The sequence below is a fragment of the Oryctolagus cuniculus genome, chromosome 4, assembly GCF_964237555.1.
Source record: "Oryctolagus cuniculus chromosome 4, mOryCun1.1, whole genome shotgun sequence".
NCBI classification, from domain to species: Eukaryota; Metazoa; Chordata; class Mammalia; order Lagomorpha; family Leporidae; genus Oryctolagus; species Oryctolagus cuniculus.
Genome location: NC_091435.1, coordinates 22,235,974 through 22,256,523, shown reverse-complemented (window position 1 = coordinate 22,256,523; position 20,550 = coordinate 22,235,974). Strand labels below are relative to the sequence as shown.

Genomic DNA, 20,550 nt, shown 5'->3' with positions numbered 1-20,550 from the left:
ATTTGTTTTGTTTTTCTACTAATTTAAAAAATTTTTCTGACTAATCTCTTTCAATTATTTTATCAATTAATCCCTGCTATTTTCTTCATGAAATAACTATAGGTCAGGGCTTTATCTTTTATTTTTAGTGTTTCAATTTAATGAATCAATTTACTAATATTTATTTTTTGAAATTATATTAGTGATCAGATCATTTCTAAAAAAATTGATTTTATTTTTCTACTCTAGCTTTTCTCCTTCAATTTAAAATTTCTGGTGATGGACACATTTTTTTACAAAGTTGTTTATTTGAAAGTTGGAATGATGGGGCCAGTGCTGTGGAATAAATCTCTGCCAGAGGTGCCAGCATCCCAGAAGGCTATTGGTTCCTATCCAGGCTGTTCCTCTTCTTCTCCAGCTCTCTGCTTTGGCCTAGGATAGCAGTAGAAGACGGCCCTAGTGTGTGGGCCCCTGCACCCACATGGGTGACCCGGAAGAAGCTCCTGCTCCTGGCTTTAGATCAGCACAGCTCTGGCTGTTGATTTGGGGAGTGAACCAATCCCTCTCTCTGTAACTCTAACTCTCAAGTAAATACATACTTTTTTTAAAAAAAAAAGTCAGAATTACAGAGAAAGAGGGAGAGATAGAGTTGTGATGCAAATTTTAAAACTATAATTTCTACTCCATAATAAGAAATCCCTTAGCTGTAATTCTACACTCTAAGATACATGCTGCTACAAATAATAACTCTAAATTTTAATGACATAATGCATAATCTCTCATTTAACTGCTATAACATGATACTCTAAAATATACATATTAAAAAGAACAGTTTTCCCACTCTTAGAGGTTTAGAAGTTCAAGGTGCTAGCAGATGTGGTGTCTAGTAAAGGCCTACTTCTTGGATAGCAGACAAACTGTCTTCTTGTTGTATCCTCACAAGACCAAAAGAGAGAGAGAGAGAGAGAGAGCGCGCCAGAGCACTAGCTGTGTTCTTTTTATAAGGCCTCTAAGAGTGGTGTCCACTCCAATGATTTATTTTCTCTTTTTTTAATTTTTTTTTTATTTTTTATTTTTTGACAGGCAGAGTGGACAGTGAGAGAGAGAGACAGAGAGAAAGGTCTTCCTTTGCCGTTGGTTCACCCTCCAATGGCCGACACGGCCAGCGCCGCACCAATCTGAAGGCAGGAGCCAGGTGCTTCTCCTGGTCTCCCATGCGGGTGCAGGGCCCAAGCACTTGGGCCATCCTCCACTGCACTCCCTGGCAACAGCAGAGAGCTGGTCTGGAAGAGGGGCAACCGGGACAGAATCCGGTGCCCCAACCGGGACTAGAACCCTGTGTGCTGGCGCCGGAAGGTGGAGGATTAGCCTAGTGAGCTGCGGCACTGGCGATTTATTTTGTCTTTAAGACCCTTTGTCTCAATATCATTTCTTTGGCAATTAGGATTTTAATTTGTGAACTTGAGGAAGACAAAAATTATTCAGTTGATAGCACATAAGAATCCTGGTGACCTATTGGATTTGCTAGTCAGTTACTATCACTCATGAAATGTGCTAGAAAGTAAATGTAAATACGACATTCTTGAACAAATAAATGGGTTTTATGGTTAATATCTATACTTTTCACTTAAATTATATCCCCCAAGTTGTAACACCTCTAAATTATTATAGGAGTCCTTTTGTGTAGTGGTATAGCAAGGCTATGATGAGAGACAGAAATGTGTTAATGATTAAGTTGCACTTTGTATAAATATGCATCAAGCTCTAACAATGACTAAAGCAAAAAGTGAAAGGCTTTCATCAGGACATATATTTTTCAAGGACATACAGATTAAAAATTCAAGATCTAAACAATATGCTTTCTTTATTACTTTTTTATAAGCCCTAGAAAATTGAAAGTAAATTTCTCATTAAAAGTTGGTATCCTTGTTTTCTTAAAGGAGGCATAGTCATTGTTCTCACAAGTATCTCATACGAAAAGCAAAATATACAAGCAAATAAATAGTATCCATGATACGTTACAGAGATATAGGAAATTTGGGATTTCTTTTTGGCCTGAACATGCTTACATGTACTCTCATGGTGTATCAAATACGGTAAATAAATTAAATAACATAGTAGCAGAGTTGCCGCAGGGAAAATCAAAAGTGTTAGTAATTCCTACATTCTCTTGATAAAATTATTCTGTCCTCACACTTTCCTTGACAAGAAGAGTGGTGTGGGAGTTATATTTGGAGGAGGATGAGGATGGGAAATATGGTGTATTATGGCAACCAGATGACATAGGATATTTCTGAAAACCAGTTTTTGAAGCAGACTTGGACAGGACTTTATTCCCATGATATGGGGAAGCAGCTTGTGAGCGAAAAGTTGCTATGGGATTCCATATTGAAAACCTGCAGGAAACTATATTTATTTCTTGTGGAGAGAGGAAATGTTCCTACACAATATAATTTGTGACATTTTAAAATTCAACATTTTTGTGTGAAAGATAATTATGCCTGGGACACTATCACAACTGGGGAATGAGTATTGATAACCTCTGTTGCCTTATCAGATTCACCAGTTTCACAAGTACCCTTTTGTGTGTGGATGTGTGTGTGTGTGTGTGTGTGTTTCTGCAATTTTACTGTAACTGTAGATTCATTTAATGACCAAAATACTGAAAATGCATAATAGAGCCATCCTCACAGGCTCCCACATGCTATCCTTTTATAGCCACACCCTCCATACACAATTTTATCCCTAACCATAGAAACCTTTAATCTCTTTCTGTTCTGTGTACATTTGTCACTTAAAGAATGTTGCATATGAACTGTTGGCATTTTATTCCTCAGCATAATTCTCTTGCAATAAATTCTGGTTGCTATGTGAATCAGCAGTTTATTCCCTGTAGGTTGTTTTGTGTTTATTTTCTTTGGGTTGATTCTGTGGCAGAAGAGTTCTGTAATTTACTTCACCAGCCACCTGTTGGAGGACATTAGGGTGAAACTGCTAAGGACATTTTGTGTTCCACGGCTAAATTTCATTTCTCTGCTGTACAATTGCAAGAGTGGACTTGCAAGATCACTGGGTAATTGTATGCTAAGATTTCCATGCAGTAGATTATTTTCCAGAAAGCTGCATGTTTTACATCCCTACAGACCAGTGAATGAGTCTGTTTTTCTGCACTCTCACAAGATTTTAGCATCTTCATTGCTTTTTTATTTTAACAAAGATTATTTATTTATTTATTTAAAAGGGAGAAAGGGCAGGTGGGTGGCAGGGGGAGAAAAAGGGAGAGAATCTTCTACCCTCTGGTTCACTCTCCAAGTGCCTGCAATAGCCAGGGCTAGACCAGAACAAAGACAGAAGCCAGGAACCTCATCCAGGTCTCCAACCTGTGTAGTAGGAATCCAACTACTTGGGCCATCAGCTGCTGCCTTGCCAGGCTCATTACCATGAAGGAAACAGGAGCGTGGAATAGCCAACATTCAAAGCAGACACTGGAATATGGGATTGGCTCTTCCCAAACAGCACCTTAAATAGCTGCATTACCAGGCTTGCCCTCTTTTTATTTTCTTCTTAATTGTAACTAGTATGATAAATGTAGCAATATCTTCTTGTGGTTTTAATTGCATTTTCTAGTGTCTAATGATGTTGACCACTTTTTTGTGAACTTATTGGTTGTATATTATCTTCAGTAGAACTCATGTTCATGAATTTTGTGCATTTTAAATTGGATTTATATTGCTTTATAGTTTATATACTTCTTTATACATTGTAGGTAGTGTTTTTTTTTGTTGTTGAAAATATGACTGGAAAGTATATTTTCTCCCAGTCTGTGCCTTGTCTTTCATTCTTTTCCTTGGGTCACTCAAAAAGAAACTTTTTCTATTATTTATAAAGTTCACTTAATCAGTGACTTGCAATCATTATTTCTTCAAAGACTTAGAACATTTATAATTTTTAGACTTTGATTTATACTGTTTTCTCCTCTCAATTTTGAACTCTGATAATAAGTGTACTGGAACAATTCGATCAATCATTGATCTATCCTCAAATTCTTGAATTACATTCCCTTTCATCGTCGTTCCAAACTGATCTCATCAAGTAAGATAGTCTTTTTGCTCCCTCTTGTTATTGTGTTTTAGCTCTATAATGTTCACTGCATTCTTTTTCATTATCTCTGTTTGCTTTAAGATTATATATTTTTTTATTGAAGAAAAAATTTAATTGCTATTGAAGCACTTTTTTGATTGCTTTAAAGTTCTTGCCAGATAATTGCAACATCTGATTCTTCCCCGAGTTGGCATTGCTTGATTATATTTTCTCATTAAATTCTGACTTTCCCGGTTATTGATTTGATATTTTGTCCATTATGTTAAGAAATTGCAGGCTTCGTATAATGGCAAAGTACTTTTCTCAGTTCCAGTTCCTCCAGACACTTTATGTATCCCCATGTGTGTGTGTGTGTGTGTGTGTGTGTGTCTTTAAAGGAGGAGTGAGCAATCTCAGTTCTAGCAAAGGAGGTATTACTTCTTCCTGGTTGCTTTTGTCTTCAGATTGGATTACAGTCAGTTTACCCAGCTGGTATGGCTGGGCTCACTTTGTGTTATTATTGCAGGCACTCCTGGCAATTCTGGCAGAGGATTGAGGAATGCAGCCCTACAAGGGCTCCATATTTCAAAGTTGGTGATGGGGGAAGACAGGACCTGGGTTGCTTTGTTCTGCTGCTGTGCTGTGGCTCCTACCCTAGAATTCTTAACTTTGTTTTTCAAAGTTCTTTTTCTTAACTTTCTCATTACTTCTGGTGTTTATAGTTGTACCTAGTATGGAGGATCAGGGAGAAAGAGGCCTATGATACTTTACTTTCTTTTTAAACTGCAGCAGGATTTTCAAAGGGCCACAGTGTTAGTAGTATTCATTATTTGGGCTTTGAGTTAACTTCATTTGACTCTCAAGGTATGCATTATTCCCATTACACAATACTACCAGCTATAATGGAATAGATGCATGCTTACTGGACCATTAACAGTTCACTACAAGTCTGTTTAGAACAGTCAAGAAAGTCATCATAGGTAATATTTCAGCTGAAGCTAAAATTGAAAAATGATGGAGAATACATCAGGTGGACAAGAAAAAAGAAAAGAGCACGTCAAAAATTAGAAATTACCTGACAAAACTTACAGGCATGATGGGAATGGTATATGAAAACAACTTGTCTTTGGCATGGTTTCAATATAAGAGATAGACGGATAAGAACAGGATTTTGGAGTTCAGGGTAATAAGAATTAAACAATTGAATTCCATGTTATGCCTAATACAAATAAACTTTTTATAAATAAGAAATATGAAACTTTAGAAACTTTTAATGAAGCAAGAAATTCGATCTTGAGGAATAAGGTTTGAAGGTCACCCTTATTTGGTGTGTAAGATGACAATGATGACATTATCAGTGAAGTTGCAAGGGCTGAATTTAGGTATAAATGTACAATGAGAAAGTAATGACCTGGCCATTCCATTTCCTGAGGAGCTTCTCTGTAGGTAGAAAAGATATTTTTACTGCAAATAGATATAGGACAAAAGAAAAAAAAAAGTTGTGACTTATTTGTTTTTTGCTCTGTGATTGCAAGAGTTATTTGAAATTAGGAAATGGGTAGAGAGAGAAGGGAATGGAAGCAAGAAAAAAGAAAGAAGGTAAGGAAAGGAAGGGAAGAAGAGAGAGGAATGGAAGGCAAGGGAAAGTAGGGGTATTGAGAGAAGGGAAGAGGAGAGAAGAGGAGAGGAGGGAAAAGAGGAAGGGAGAAGGAAGGGAGTGGGGGAGGGAGGTCAGGTTGGAGGTATAGAGATCAAGGAGATACTTAGTGCAGTGTGGTGGGACGAGCCTTTTGCTTAGCAGTTGCCATCTGTCAAGGGAAACAGGATCATTTCCAAGTTTGGAAGCTCTTGTGATTTGATTGTGTCACCACTATTAAAAGGTATTGAATGCTTTAAGATGTGGGGCTTGGTGGAAATTCATGAGCTCACTGGGAAGAAATTGATACAGGTTTTGTGAGACTCTGGTTAGTTCTTACAAAAGGGTTCTTATAAAAGGAAACACATTGCCACTATCTCTGTTCTAGATTCCTGCCTCACTATGAAGTCACTCTTGCTCACATATGCTCTTACTACTGTGATGTTTGCAATATGCTCTTGGACCTCCAAAACGCTGAGCTAAAGAAATCTTTCTTTTATAAGTACTCAGCTTCAGGGATTTTGTTATAGCAACAGAAAATGGAATTATATAATATGTATATATGTATATAATATGATTTATATAGTATGTACTTTTGAGTACATACTGGCACCAACGTTTCTGATTCTTGATCATAACCATTGAGAACACTCTAAGAGGGACATGTGTGTGAGAAAGTGAATCTTTTCAGCAAAGCACCGAGTTTTCTTTGAAGGATGATATACTTGGGATAGATACAAAGGTGAGAGAGATTAGTAAAGGGTCTGGAGCTCTTCAGAGATGTGTTGGCAGGGATAAAGGTAAGTGTGAGTTTGAATTAGACAATAATTTTTCTCAAGTTCCAGGGTAATTTTCTTCCTGAAAAACTAGGAAAAATATAGAATACATGTAGATGTGAACCAAAGGGAATATACGATTAAATAATTTTTGAAATCTATACCACTTAATGTAGCAGGCAAGACACTTGAAATTATGCAGAGCTAAGGGAAATCTTTCCTCCTCTGCAATATCAGCTTTGTTTTGCAGGATATTTAGTAGCCCCCAAGCACTGTGCTTAGCAGTACTGTTAGTCCAATGCTTGAATTTTATGATGAATAGCTTTATTTCCAACAATTAAAGGGATACTCATTAGGGAGCTATTCAACACTAATTTAGAAATGAATAGAGAAATATATCTTCCAATGAGAGTTCTAAAATGTAGGCTTTACTATTGTTCAGGTATGGTGAGACTAATAGATCAGTAGATAATTATCAATAAAAAGACAATCTGTTACTCACAGTTCCTAAGGGGAGGGGGCACATCACCCTGTGCATGACCGCGAGGGGAACACCAGGTTTGGTCAGGTAGAAAGAAGTTATGGGCAAGAAAGTGACAGGGAGGGTAAACAAGTTTTGGCTTGTCTAGTTTGAATAATTTCACTTGGATCCAATTTTAGGGCCTCTCTCATTTTGTCTGGTTTGACAATTTGTCTAGGTAATTAGGGCAGAGGAATGGTGCTCTGAAGTATAACAATACAATGGTAGAAGTGAACATAGGCATGTGTTCTGGGACAGTTTGCTTATAAATGCTGTATTTCTCAGTGAGCCCTATACTAGCAAGAATTGGGCAGCCTTTGGAGGGGTGATTTCCTTTGTGTCAGCAAAATGTCCCAGATATCAAAGCACAAGAATTCAAACAATATTTAGGACAAAATTCTGAAAATAGCAAGAAGGATGTGAGTAAATCTAGAAAATGTGGACTTATAAAAGTCACAGAGGATGTTTTTTGGAAGCCACAGAAAAGGGAGACCAACAGGATTAGATGCTATTTAGAGTCAGATATGTTAAAGATTGAAAAGACTGTCACTGGTGTAGTGAGCATGTGCTCTTCCAACATGCTAGTCCAGCTGTTTCTGGGGAGAAGGAAATGTTAGCCAGAGGGAAATGTGATGTTCAGGAAAGTATTTTTATTTTGTTTAATTCATTTCTTATTTACTTTCTGAGAATAGAAATTTTCTGTCTGTACTTCCAGAGGAAAATGGTATTTCTGAAAGGAAATTAGAAAGAAAGATGAAGGGAAGGATCATCTACACTTATAACTATGGTGACAGGAGGCTAAGGGAGTTCTCTTCTGATAATTCCTATTTTATTTCTTTTCTGTTCCATAAGAATCAAGTCAACACACCTGATAAGAATAGGGTAGAATTTTTAAAATGTCTTCAATTTAAGAATTTAGAAAGTAGGAAATAGATGAGTAGAGACTAGGAGAGAGCCAATTAGCAAAATAATTCCAATAAAGTGTGTGGAGATTATCTAAAACATGAAATGGATATATTTAGAATTATATTTCTAGCTCATTCTTTTGCCTCTTAAGTGATAAAAATAAGTGTACTGAGAACATATGTTTCCAAATGGAGTTACATGTGAGAACTCCTCATGAAAACTTGAAGAAAAGATGATGTATGGGCATGGATAGTGAAGAATATAGGAGAGAGCTGAAAAGCATTTCCTCATAATATCTCTTAAAAACTGACAAAATATGGAACTGTATCAAACACAGAAGTCAGAAACTGGTGTGGTTAAAGTGCAGTGGTTAAAGATGTTACTGGAGTCGTCTGTGTCCCGTAACTAAGTAAGTGCCCGATTTAAGTCCTGACTCTTCTGCTTCTAACTCTGGCTTCTAGAAAATGTGCACCCTGGGAGGCTCCCTGTCACCCACACGGGAGACCCAGTTTGAGTTCTGGGCTCTTTACTGGCCCATCCCTGGCTGTTGTTGGCATCTGGGGAGTAAACCACTAGATGGAAAATGTCTCTCTGTTTATCTCTCTTTCTTTGTGTTTATTTATCTTTATTTCTCTTTCTTTGCTTCTCAAATAATTCAGATAAAAATGAAAATAAATTATTATCTTTATGAAAGAAGGTAGAAGCTGCTTTGAAAATTGCATATCATGTGTTTAGACTTGATTCTTTAATTGTGTGGCATGATTTTTGACTCAGTTTTACCAATCATAAATTATTTTCATGACACATTTAAAAAGGGAAGAAATATGAATATCCAATCCAAATTTGCAGTCTTCATGTTGAAACAAGTTTGATGGATTCTGTATAAAATTGACCAAAAGGGGCCTGCACTGTGGCGTAGCCAGTAAAGCTACTGCCTGCAGTAACAGCATCCCATATGGGCGCCGGTTCCCATCCCAGTTACTCCACTTCTTATCCAGTTCTGTGCTATGGCCCTGGAAAGCAGTAGAAGATGGCCCAAGTCTTTGTCCCCTGCACCCGCGTGGGAGACTGGGAAGAAGCTTCTGGCTCCTGGCTTCAGATCAATGCAGCTCTAGCTGTTACAGCCAACTGGGGAGTGAACCAGTGGATGGAATGGCTCTCTCTTTCTGCCTCTCCTTCTCTGTGTAACTCTGATTTTCAAATAAATAAATAAATCTTTAAAAAATTACCAAAAAATTCATTATTGTATTAGTGAGTTTTTCATTACTACAAGGAAATACTTAAAACAATTATCATTGTAAAGAGAAAAGGCTTATTTAGCTCAGTTTTTTGGGTTCAAAGTCCAAAATGTATGATTCAGACCTTGGAAAGTTTCCCATGGTAGATGGTGGAAGAAGGCTCAGATGGCAAGCCAGGAGCAGAAAGAGATGGAAAGAACCCATTCTCAATCTTTTATAAGAACCCTCTTAAGAGATTTGCTTAGGCCAGTGCCACAGCTCAATAGTCTAATCCTCCATTTGCGGTACCAGCACACAGGGTTCTAGTCCTGGTTGGGGCGCCAGATTCTGTCCCGGTTGCCCCTCTTCCAGGCCAGCTCTCTGCTGTGGCCCGGGAGTGCAGTGGAGGATGGCCCAAGTGCTTGGGCCCTGCACCCCATGGGAGACCAGGAGAAGCACCTGGCTCCTGGCTTCAGATCAGCGCGGTTCACAGGCTGCAGCGCGCCGGCCGCGGCAGCCATTGGAGGGTGAACCAATAGCAAAGGAAGACCTTTCTCTCTGTCTCTCTCTCACTGTTCACTCTGCCTGTCGAAAAAAAAAAAAAAAAAAAGAAGAGAGAGAGAGATTTGCTTTTTGGGAAATGTCCCCAGAGTCCTAGGAACGTCTCATTAGGCCCATCTTCTACAGCTTCCACTTTCTCTTAGCAACACCTTCCTGGGGACAAGCCTTTAATGCACAGGCCTTTGGTTGCCACTCAACATTCAACTTATAGTAACACCATAGCAGTTATGTTTCCTCCACCCTTAACCCCAATTTGACAAGAACACAAAGTTCCTATCCTTCCATTCTTAGTTGCACTTTTATTTGATGTTCAAGTTGAGAAAGGTAATTAGTGCCCCAAAATGATGATTGCAGGTTTACCCTTTATTACAGGGTTCATGAAATATCAGCTGGCTTTTTCAATGACTTTTTTTTTTTTTTTATAGAAGTCAGAAACTAAAATGTCAACCCTCATTCTGTCCTAATCAGAGCTTAGGGATTTTCTATTGTAAATGGAATTTGACAAATATTTAGACATCTGCTCTGTGCTGTGGAACCAGAAAGTTGAGAAACCACAAAGAAGCAGGCAATGATTGAGGCTAGTTCTGTGGTGTGGTGGCTTAAGCTGCTGCCTGCAGTGCAGGCACCAGTTTGAGTTCTGGATGCTCCACTGCCTATCCAGCTCTCTTCCAAGGCACCTGGGAAAGCAGCAGAGGATGACCCAAGTGCTTGAGTCCCTGCACCCTTGTGGGAGACCCAGAGGAAGCTCCGGGAAGCTTCAGATTGGCCCAACTTGGGTCATCACAGCCATTTGAGGAGTTAACCAGCAGATGAAAGATTTTTGTTTCTTCCTCTCTCTGTAACTCTGCCTCTCAAATAAATAAATCTTTTTTTTAAGATGGCATATAGTTTTATTATGCTTATTTAAATGTATTCTGCCAATTTATACCTTTTATTGGAGAGTTTAACCCCTTTACATTTAAACAAATTATTTCAGGGAAGGACTCACACTGTCATTTTGCTGTCTGTTTTTGTACATAAGAATTTCCTCCCTACTTTTCTTCCATTCATGCTTTCCTTGTTGCTTAATTTATTTTTTTATTTCATTCTCTCTTCCTTTTATATATACTTTACAGATATTTTCTTTGGAGCTACCATGGAGATTACATATAATATTCTGCAGCAACAGCAATATATTTTAAATTGCTAAATTGCTTAAATAAACATACTGCTTAATAGGCATACAAAAACTCTACTTATATTCAGCTTTATCCATTCCCTTTTATGTCACTGAAGTCACAGGTAGTATACTTATATATTTATCTTCTCATTAACATGGATTTACAATTGTTTTACAAGCTAGTCATTTTATTTAAAATATTTCAAGTAAAGCACAAAAATATAAAGAAGAGATCAACTGACACACATTGATATTAAAACTATTTTTAACATTTTGACAAATTTTCATTGTATGTTAATATTATCTACAGACCAATGCAATTTTTTGAAAGCAAGGTTGGGGGGACTGGCACTGTGGAGCAGCAAATTAAGCCCCAGTCTGCAGCGCCCCCTACCCATATGGACACAGGTTCAAGTCCCAACTCTTCCACTTCTCATCCAGCTCCCTGCTATGGCCTGGGAAAGTAGCAGAGGATAGCCTAAGTGCTTGGGCCCCTACACCCATATGGAAGAACCAGAGGAAGCTCCTGGCTCCTGGCTTCAGTTTGGCATAGCCCTGGCCATTGTGTCCACCTGGGCAGTGAACCAGAGGATGGAAGATCTCTGTCTCTATGCCTCTCCTCTGTCTCTTCTGTAATTATAACTTTAAAATAAATAAATAAATCTTTTATAAAGAAAAAAGGAAAAACGGAAGCAGGGTTGGATACATCACCAAGCAAGTTATTAATTTATGGAGCTGGTAACATATATAAAATACACAATCATTATGCTAATTAGCCCTTAAAAGTTAGTGCTTAAAACCACTGACTTCAGGAGTGAGCAGCATTTAGTCTAGCAGTTAAAATGCGGATTAAGATGTCCATGTGCGGCCCGCGCCGCTGCTCACTAGGCTAATCCTCCACCTTGCGGCGCCGGCACACCAGGTTCTAGTCCCGGTCGGGGCGCCGGATTCTGTCCAGGTTGCCCCTCTTCCACGCCAGCTCTCTGCTGTGGCCAGGGAGTGCAGTGGAGGATGGCCCAAGTACTTGGGCCCTGCACCCATGGGAGACCAGGATAAGTACCTGGCTCCTGCCATTGGATCAGCGCGGTGCGCTGGCCACAGCATGCCAGCCGTGGTGGCCATTGGAGGGTGAACCAACGGCAAAGGAAGACCTTTCTCTCTGTCTCTCTGTCTCACTGTCCACTCTGCCTGTCAAAAAAAAAAAAAAAGAAAGAAAAGAAAAAAGAAAGAAAAGAAAAGATGTCCATGTGCAACATCAGAGTGTCTAGGTTCCATCTGCTCCTGATTCCAACTCACTGCTATTGTGGATCCTGGCAGGCAACCGGGATGGCCCCTGTAGTTGGGATTCTGCCTCCAGTGCAGAAGAACTGGATTGAATTCTAGCTCCTGACTTTGGGTTCCACTCAGCCCTGGTCATTCTGGGCATTTGGGGTTTAAAAGAAGATACGATCTCTCTTTCTTTCCCTCTTTCCCTGTCTTTGTGCTTTTCAAATAAATATAAAAACAAAAATTTAATAAAATTAGAAGCATGAGCTATATAGTTAGATATAGATAGTTGGACTTGCCCTCTATGAACCGCATGACTTGAGGTAATTTACTTATTCTACCCAAGACTCAGATTCTCTTCTATAACATGAGCAGATGAATGATAATTTGGATAGGATAGAGTATCAGTGAATGAAGTATTAATGTGCCTACTATGGTTCCATTTACATATTAACCATTAACAAATAGAAAATGAAGCAATGCATGAGTGTTGAAGCCAATTTCATATAAAGGCAGTGAAGTACAGAAATAAAAGGTGCTTTCGTCCCTTAAGACTTACTCTTAGCTAAGGCTAAGTACAAAATCTAAGTCATCTCCAATCAAAAAAAAATAATAATAAGTTTTAAAGTCGGTGTCAACATCCCCACACTGAAAAATAAATTCCTCGAAACAGGTCATCCTCTTGAAAGAGGCTTTCCATTTTGGGAGCTACATATATGAGATTTTGCTATCAGAAAATCCCCCACCTCCAAACATCTAAATTACATCAGCTATAATCTGATTTCTCTGAATTTACTTTAACAGCAACAAAAACTGTGTTTCCATCATCAGTGCTTATAGAAATGCCATGAAAATATAAATAGAAAAAAATGGTCTCTTGGATTTAGTCTCAAACTTATAACACATCATTTTGGGTTCATGACCTAATATGAAACTCATGAATATAAATTTACCCACAAATACATCCATCCACTAAACAAAGTATCCCTTCCAAATGAACCTGCAGAGGAAAAATAAGAAAATATATATTTAACATCAACTATTCCATTTCTGCCCTGTACTGTATATTTGTGTTCCCTTAAAATCCATATGTTGTAACCCTAATTGCCAATATAATTATATATAGATAGGGGGCCATTGGGAGGAAATTAGGTTGTGAAGATGGAGTCCTTGTGATGGGATTAATGCTCTCATGAGAAGAGACACCCAGATGTGATGAAATAATAAGAAGATGGCCATTTACAAACCAGCAAGATCTCCACATATATGTCTGTGGGCTCGTTGGTCTTGGACTTCCCCGATGCTAGAACTGGAAGAAATAAATGCTGATTATTTAAGCCATCTAGTCTATAATAATTTGTTATAATAGCCTATACTGACAAATATACTTTCTAAATCTCTCAAATGTATCCTTAATAATGTGCATATGATCACGTTAAGCCAAGAATGACTCATTCATACTGACCTATTGTCTCAGTTTTAAAGAAACATCCAAGAAGTCTGTGACTAATGGATCAAAGCGAAATATATGTATGGCTAATAAATATCTCTAAAATTGTACTCAAAAGCGGTTTCTCCAGGTTAACATTATTACTCAAATTTTCATTTTGAAGAATTTCATCCAAGGCTAAATTAGTAATCCATGTCAGAGCTGGCTTTGAAACTTAGATTTTCACTTCTCTGTGACACTTTGTAATATTAGAGAAATGAGTAAACATCTGTCTCAAAATTTCTATGCCAGGTTTTTAAAAAATATGCTTGAATTTCTTATAAGGAACAAGAAGCCTCAGAAAGACATGTAACTCACTCCCCTTTCAGAGTATGCCCTCATCCAAAGTCTTGTCATCTAGCAGAATCAAAGAATTATTATCAGAAAGAGAGAGAACTGGGATGATCTTAGAACTAATGATTCAACAGCAGCTATATTTATGTGAGGTTATGTGTGTGTGTATATTATTAAATTAAATTAGTAAGTTGTCATAATATGTGATAATAAGTTTTCAGTATTGTGTAAAGTGTTAGCTTTAACATTCAAAGGATTCTACGAACTGTATGATACTAGTTACATTTTCTAAATGATAAAATAAAGACTCAAAGATTAAATAATTTCACTAAATTCACGCAACTATGAAGCAGCAGAGCTCTAAGATTTTTATTTTCATCAAAACTTTAGCTCTTTTCTACTGTTTTTTATTAATCCAACAGTGATAAAAATGTCCTTATCATTTCATATTTTGTTTAATATTGGTAGTTATACTTTTGATTTTAGAAAAAGGAATGATTGATGCCTCTCAAGCAAATCTTATCTTAGCATATGTTATATAGCTCTGAAATGATTCCGAACACATGGTTTACTACACGAGTGACATGTTTTCTGTGACAGGAGCTTGGCATGTGCTCGCCACTCCTCTTGAGAATCTGATTTTATCCTAACTCATCTCTGAAAACTGGAAGTTAACTCCCCCTCCCCTGAGAATATAATACCACATCTTATCAGACCTCATACATGAATTGCTAATCTCTACTCCCGGGCTTCAAAATACATATGAACATATGAGATTGTGAGACCCTTTGAGAGCTTTGCCTCTGACAGGCTACATTCTGATAGCTGCTTCTCTGAAGACCAATAACTCAGATAGTTACAAGCCCACACGTTTTGCCTTAGTGTTTATCTTTAAAGTGTGCTGGTCAGCACAACACTGCAATCTAGCATCAAGGGACATTGTGGGTCATCATGGATGTCTACTGTTTTGAATGCCGTCTTCAAAGGCTGGCCGTGTATGACACAGACTCCAACTTTTAAATAGGCTTAACTTCCCACAAAGTCCTGCTTTTACTCTCATTGAACAACTAGACTTTAAATTTTGAAATTCATTCACTATGTGATTAATGCACCATGTCTATCCAGTGCATTCCCTCTGAGATTTGTTCCTATTATTTTCCTAATCTTTAACCACTAGGAACCTAAGGACAAAATGTCTTTGTATAGCAATAAACCATACGATTTGTGAGATTAAATTTTGGTCACCTCCTTATTTTACCCATATGGAAGATTATATAATTAACATGTGAAATTGTTTTAATTGAGTAGGTAGGCAGGTAACAAATAAAAATATTAAATGCAATTCTTAAATTAAAACTTCCAGAGGGAAGGGGAACAAGATTATTATATGCAAATGAAAGTTTAAATGGATATTTTTGTCTTTTGTACATGAATTTTGATGGTTAAAAGGAAAGACATTTTGACATGCACAATTACTTTAAAAGATGGAACCACAGAAAAAGGAACATAGACCACTGAGGACAACAATAATCTAGTCATTTCAAAGAGACCAAGAAAGGAAGAGTTAACTATTCAGCTGATGGTTTTGGAACAACTGGAAGCCACTGGGGAAAGGAAAAAAATATATCTTAATTTTTGCATAAATAGTTTCAAGTTGACAAATTATGTCATACTAAACTATCTTTAAACTACAAGAAAGTGTATCAGAGAATGTTTATTTAAATAAAAGCATAAGGAACATTTTTAAGATAAAGCAAAACAAAAACCTCGAAAAATAAAAAAGACTACCTTGAAACAACAACAAAAAAAATCCCTGACAAAAAGTATCACAAAAGTAAAAGACCAACAAGCAATTGGGACAAATATTTGCAATCAAAATAAGAAAAAAAGAGTTATAATTTATTTTATATATAAAGAGAATTTTTATATCAGTAAGAATACATACTTTAAAAATGATTTATTTATTTATTTATTTGAAAGATAGAGTGAGACAAGGAGGGAAAAGGAGGGAGAGGCATGGAGAGGGAGGGAGAAGGAAAGACAGAGAGAGATCTTCCACTGGTTTACTGCCCAAATGGCTGCAACTCCCGGAGGTTGCAAATCAGAAGCCAGTGCCAGGAGCTTCTTCTGGATCTCTCACATGGGTATAGGGGCCCAAACGCTTTGACCATCCTCAGCTGCTTTCTTAGGCACATTAATGGGTAGCTGGTTTGGAAGTGGAGCTGCCAAGACTGGAACCAGCACCCATATGGGATGCTGGAACCACAGGTTGTGGCTTTAATCACTAGGCTACAGAGCCAGCATCATTCTTAACATAATATTGACAAATATGTGAATAGATAATTTGTAGAATAGAAAATGAAAGTATCTTTTAACCATGCATGAAATGTATCAAATAATTTCAAATAAAGCCTTTTGTTCCTTCTTACATGGAAAGCATGAGAAATACTTTGATAAAAGTATATTATGCTTTTTATGGGGTGGGGGGGACAAAGGGAAGTAACACAGAGAAACGGCCATTTTCCTACATTGCTAATGATAGCATAAGTGTACTCGAGTACTGTGAGGTGTAGTTTAGCAATATTTGCCTGGGAATTTAATACAATGTTGTATCCTCGTATGTATTATGAGAAATGATGGCTTATCATTTTGAGTGGTAACTCCTATGGCTGTTTCACATGGAGATGAGATACCCAGGAGACCATTTACCTACATGTCTCATTCCATCATTTATGTCTACTCAAAAAATATTGCAAAAACTGCTGTATTCAGAGTCAGGAAATGTGTTTCATTCTTGGAACATGTCAATACTACTCTCTTCACTTTATTTTATTATTTTAGTTTTCAATCTTAAAGTTGAAAATGTGCTTCCGTATTACTGTTGTATTAAACTAAAGTTCATGAAATCATTTGACATATTATGTACTTATATATTCATATGTTCATTCGTTTTAGCATTCATTCACTCATCAAAATATTTCCAACCTGGAAATCAGGCTAATACTCTCATTTTTCACAAAAGACAGTAATATCTATACTTGAAAGTATTGGGCAGATAATCTTACAAATTTCTCCTAAATTTAATATGCATAATTTATGATTGTCAAACACTTCACAAATCTTGACATTTAAGATCTTTAACAATGACAGCAAGGTGGTATTGTGATTATTATTATAATCCCTGAGGCACTATTAGCATTGGTCGGCAAGAGCCAGAAACACTAATTTTTGTACAATGTGTGGGGTCAGAAATAACCAGCGAAGACTTTTCCCACTTAAAATGTGCATTCACATGTAGAGACACATCTATAGACTGACAATCCCAAGTGAAAGATGGAAAAGCTGATATTTAGAAATGATATGTCATTTGTTCAAGGTCAAAACCAGAGCCAGAGACTCCAGCCTGGCTCACTGGTGTTTCTACCACCTCTTCAGTAATTATTTTCCCTCCCTCGTAGACTCCATCCTAGCCTTCTTCCTCCCCCACAACCCCCTTGTTAATTTTCTAATTTCCTATCTTCCCACTGATTTAATTCCTCCTTTTCTTCCATTCTTAGCTTTTTAAAAATTTTTCTTGCCTTTCTTTTGAATTTCAAAAATATACATATTTATTGACAGCATTTCTTCATTTAACAAAGATAAGAAACATTTGTCATTGACTGAGAAAGAAGCTCATCTTTTACTACCAAAGACAGGAATTGGCTTGTCTGACACTACATCGCACTACAGTAAGTGAAATGGAGGAAGTGTTGCAGCCCTGCATTCCACCTCTCCACTTATCTGCTTCCCCTTCCAGGTTCCTCTCTCTACACTCTGCCAAGTTCAGTTACTTATTCCCCAGGATACATGATACAACATCTGCGGTGGAGTCCATTGAGATTTATTTAGCCTGATTTTCATTAAAATAACGACTGAATGACTCAATAAAATGTTGCTTATCTTAATAAAGCTCTTTAGAGCCTTGCAAATTTGCATTTAATACTCTTTAGTGTCATTGCAGCATTAATAATCTGTGCCTAAAGAGCAATAAAAAAAAACCCTTTATACTTTCTATTTAATAGAGTTTCTTCATAGTCTTCCATTTTCTTGTAACTTGGGATTTTAAAATAGCAGACCAAAAAGGGGAAATATTCATGTGCAAATTCTAGTCAAGTTTTAATGGAAATACTTACTTATGCTGAATGCATCTGAGATATATCTTAAGATATCAACCTCTCCACATTATTTGATCCAAGACTATAACATGTATTCATTGCCTCTATCATGTAACAAGTACATTAATATCTGCTTAAAGAGAAATCACTTTTGATTTCCTTGAAAATGTCAAAGACAAAATTATAAGTTTAGATGTAGATCTAATTGACTTTTATTTGAAAAACATGAATTGGGAGAGCTTCTATGATACAAAATAGAATGGAAGTTTGCATTGAGTAATAACATAATAGTGGGTTTCATAAGGTGAGAATAATGACAAAACACTAAGAAAAAAATCTGGTTAACATCAGATTACCTTGGGTTACTTTTGTAGTGATTACACAGGGGGAACTTTCTTGTTATGCTGACGCACATGTCACAGTACTTCAAAAAGTTTATGGAAAATGTAATTAATAATATTAGCTTTTTTGGGTGCATGAAAATTTGAAACCCATGCATTTTTTTGTTCAATACTCCTTTACGATGAACATTTTGAACACCTCTGTAGGTTGAAATCTTCCTTCATTCAGGAAAAATTCTCTTTGGAGGTCTATCTGCTTCTTTAACATTTCAGTGGCATTTAACATGAGTGACACCATTTTTGTTTGGTCTCATCTGTTGGCACTCTGCACAGACTCAGTGCAAAAACAATGGCCTCACACATTTCCTTTAACAGAATCTCATTACCAATAAAGAAAGACAGAGACATATAGGGATACCGCACAGAGAGGTTGGGACAGAAGCATAAGTAAATTGGATGATGCATTGAGTACTGATTTTAGAGAACTGTTTCACACCTAAGGTATTATATATGTCATTTTCTTTCTTTCTTTCTTTCTTTTTTTTTTTTTTTTTTTTTTTTTTTGACAGGCAGAGTGAACAATGAGAGAGAGACAGAGAGAAAGGTCTTCCTTTTTGCCGTTGGTTCACCCTCCAATGGCCACCGCGGCCGGCACATCGTGCTGATCCGAAGCCAGAAGCCAGGTGCTTCTCCTGGTCTCCCATGGGGTGCAGGGCCCAAGCACTTGGGCCATCCTCCACTGCCTTCCTGGGCCACAGCAGAGAGCTGGCCTGGAAGAGGGGCAACCGGGACAGAATCCGGCACCCCGACTGGGACTAGAACCCGGTGTGCCGGCACCGCTAGGTGGAGGATTAGCCTATTGAGCCGCAGCGCCGGCCTATATATGTCATTTTCAAAAAATAATAAAAAAAATCTGAGTGTGATGGCGTCTTGCTTTCATCTCTTTACATTTTGTTCCTCCTGGCAGATTCCATTTCCGTTTATAGCACAAGGCAAAACAAAACATATTGGCAAATATCTCAGATCTAAATGTTATAGCCAAAGTAGCTACCCTATTTCCAAGAGCAACTGTGTCAAAGGAATTATGTAATTTGTAAAAGATTTATTTATTTTCTTTGAAGGACATTTTCAGAGGGGCGGGGAAAAAGAAAGAGAGAAGGAGAGAGAGAGATTGATGAAGAGAAAGGGGGGGGGGGAGAGAGAAAGAGAAAATCTTCAATTTGATGATTCACTGCCCTATTGACAGGATACCAGATGAAGCCAGGAGCCATGATACTGATTTTTTTCTTCCATGTACTTTCCCAGGTGCATTAACATGGAGTTGGGCTTTAAGTGCAGTAGCTGGGACTCAAAGCAGTGCTCACATGGCAGCTGCTTAACCTGCTGTTTTGCAACACTGACCCCTGGAATTATGTAATTAATTAGCTGTATTGAGTTGGCCAATTTGTGGCCAAGAGGCCTGATGCACAAAACTTTATTAATAAATAGACTTTTTATTCTTTTTTTAAATTGTATTATTATAAAGAGAACAGATTTCATTTATTTCATGAGTACAATTCTAAAAAGTTAATAATAATGTTCTCTTTTCCTCTCTCCATCCTTCAATCCCCCTTGTTCTTTCCTTACATTTTTCTTTAATTTTTGAAAAAATTATAATTTCAATCCACTCTATAATCACAGGCTTAAAGCATCACTAATCATAATATTCAACAAGTAAAATGTAGAAAGATGACTATTTCACAGGAGTATAAATAAGAACTAAATCAACAATCAAATTGCAAGATGTCCATTTCATTTTAAGATGATTTACTGGGGTCGGCGCCTGGGCTCACTAGGCTAATCCTCCACCTGCAGCGCCGGCACATCGGGTTCTAGTCCTGATCAGGGCGCCGGATTCTGTCCCAGTTGCTCCTCTTCCAGGCCAGCTCTCTGCTGTGGCCCGGGGAGTACAGTGAAGGATGGCCCAAGTCCTTGGGCCCTGCACCCACATAGGAGATCAGGAGAGGCACCTGGCTCCTGCCTTCGGATCGGCGTGGTTTGCCAGCCGCAGCGACCATTGAGGGGTGAACCAACGTAAAAGGAAGACCTTTCTCTCTGTCTCTCTCTCACTTTCCACTCTGCCTGTCAAAAAAAAAAAAAAAAAAAAAAAAAAAAAAAGATGATTTAGTGGGC

The 20,550-nt window shown here is 37.6% G+C and overlaps 1 pseudogene; it reads right to left on the bottom strand.

The window, feature by feature from the left end:
- Positions 1-4,046, bottom strand: part of LOC127482838 (small ribosomal subunit protein uS10-like) — a 52,858-nt pseudogene extending 48,812 nt beyond the window's left edge.
- Between the last annotated feature and the right edge of the window lie 16,504 nt (positions 4,047-20,550).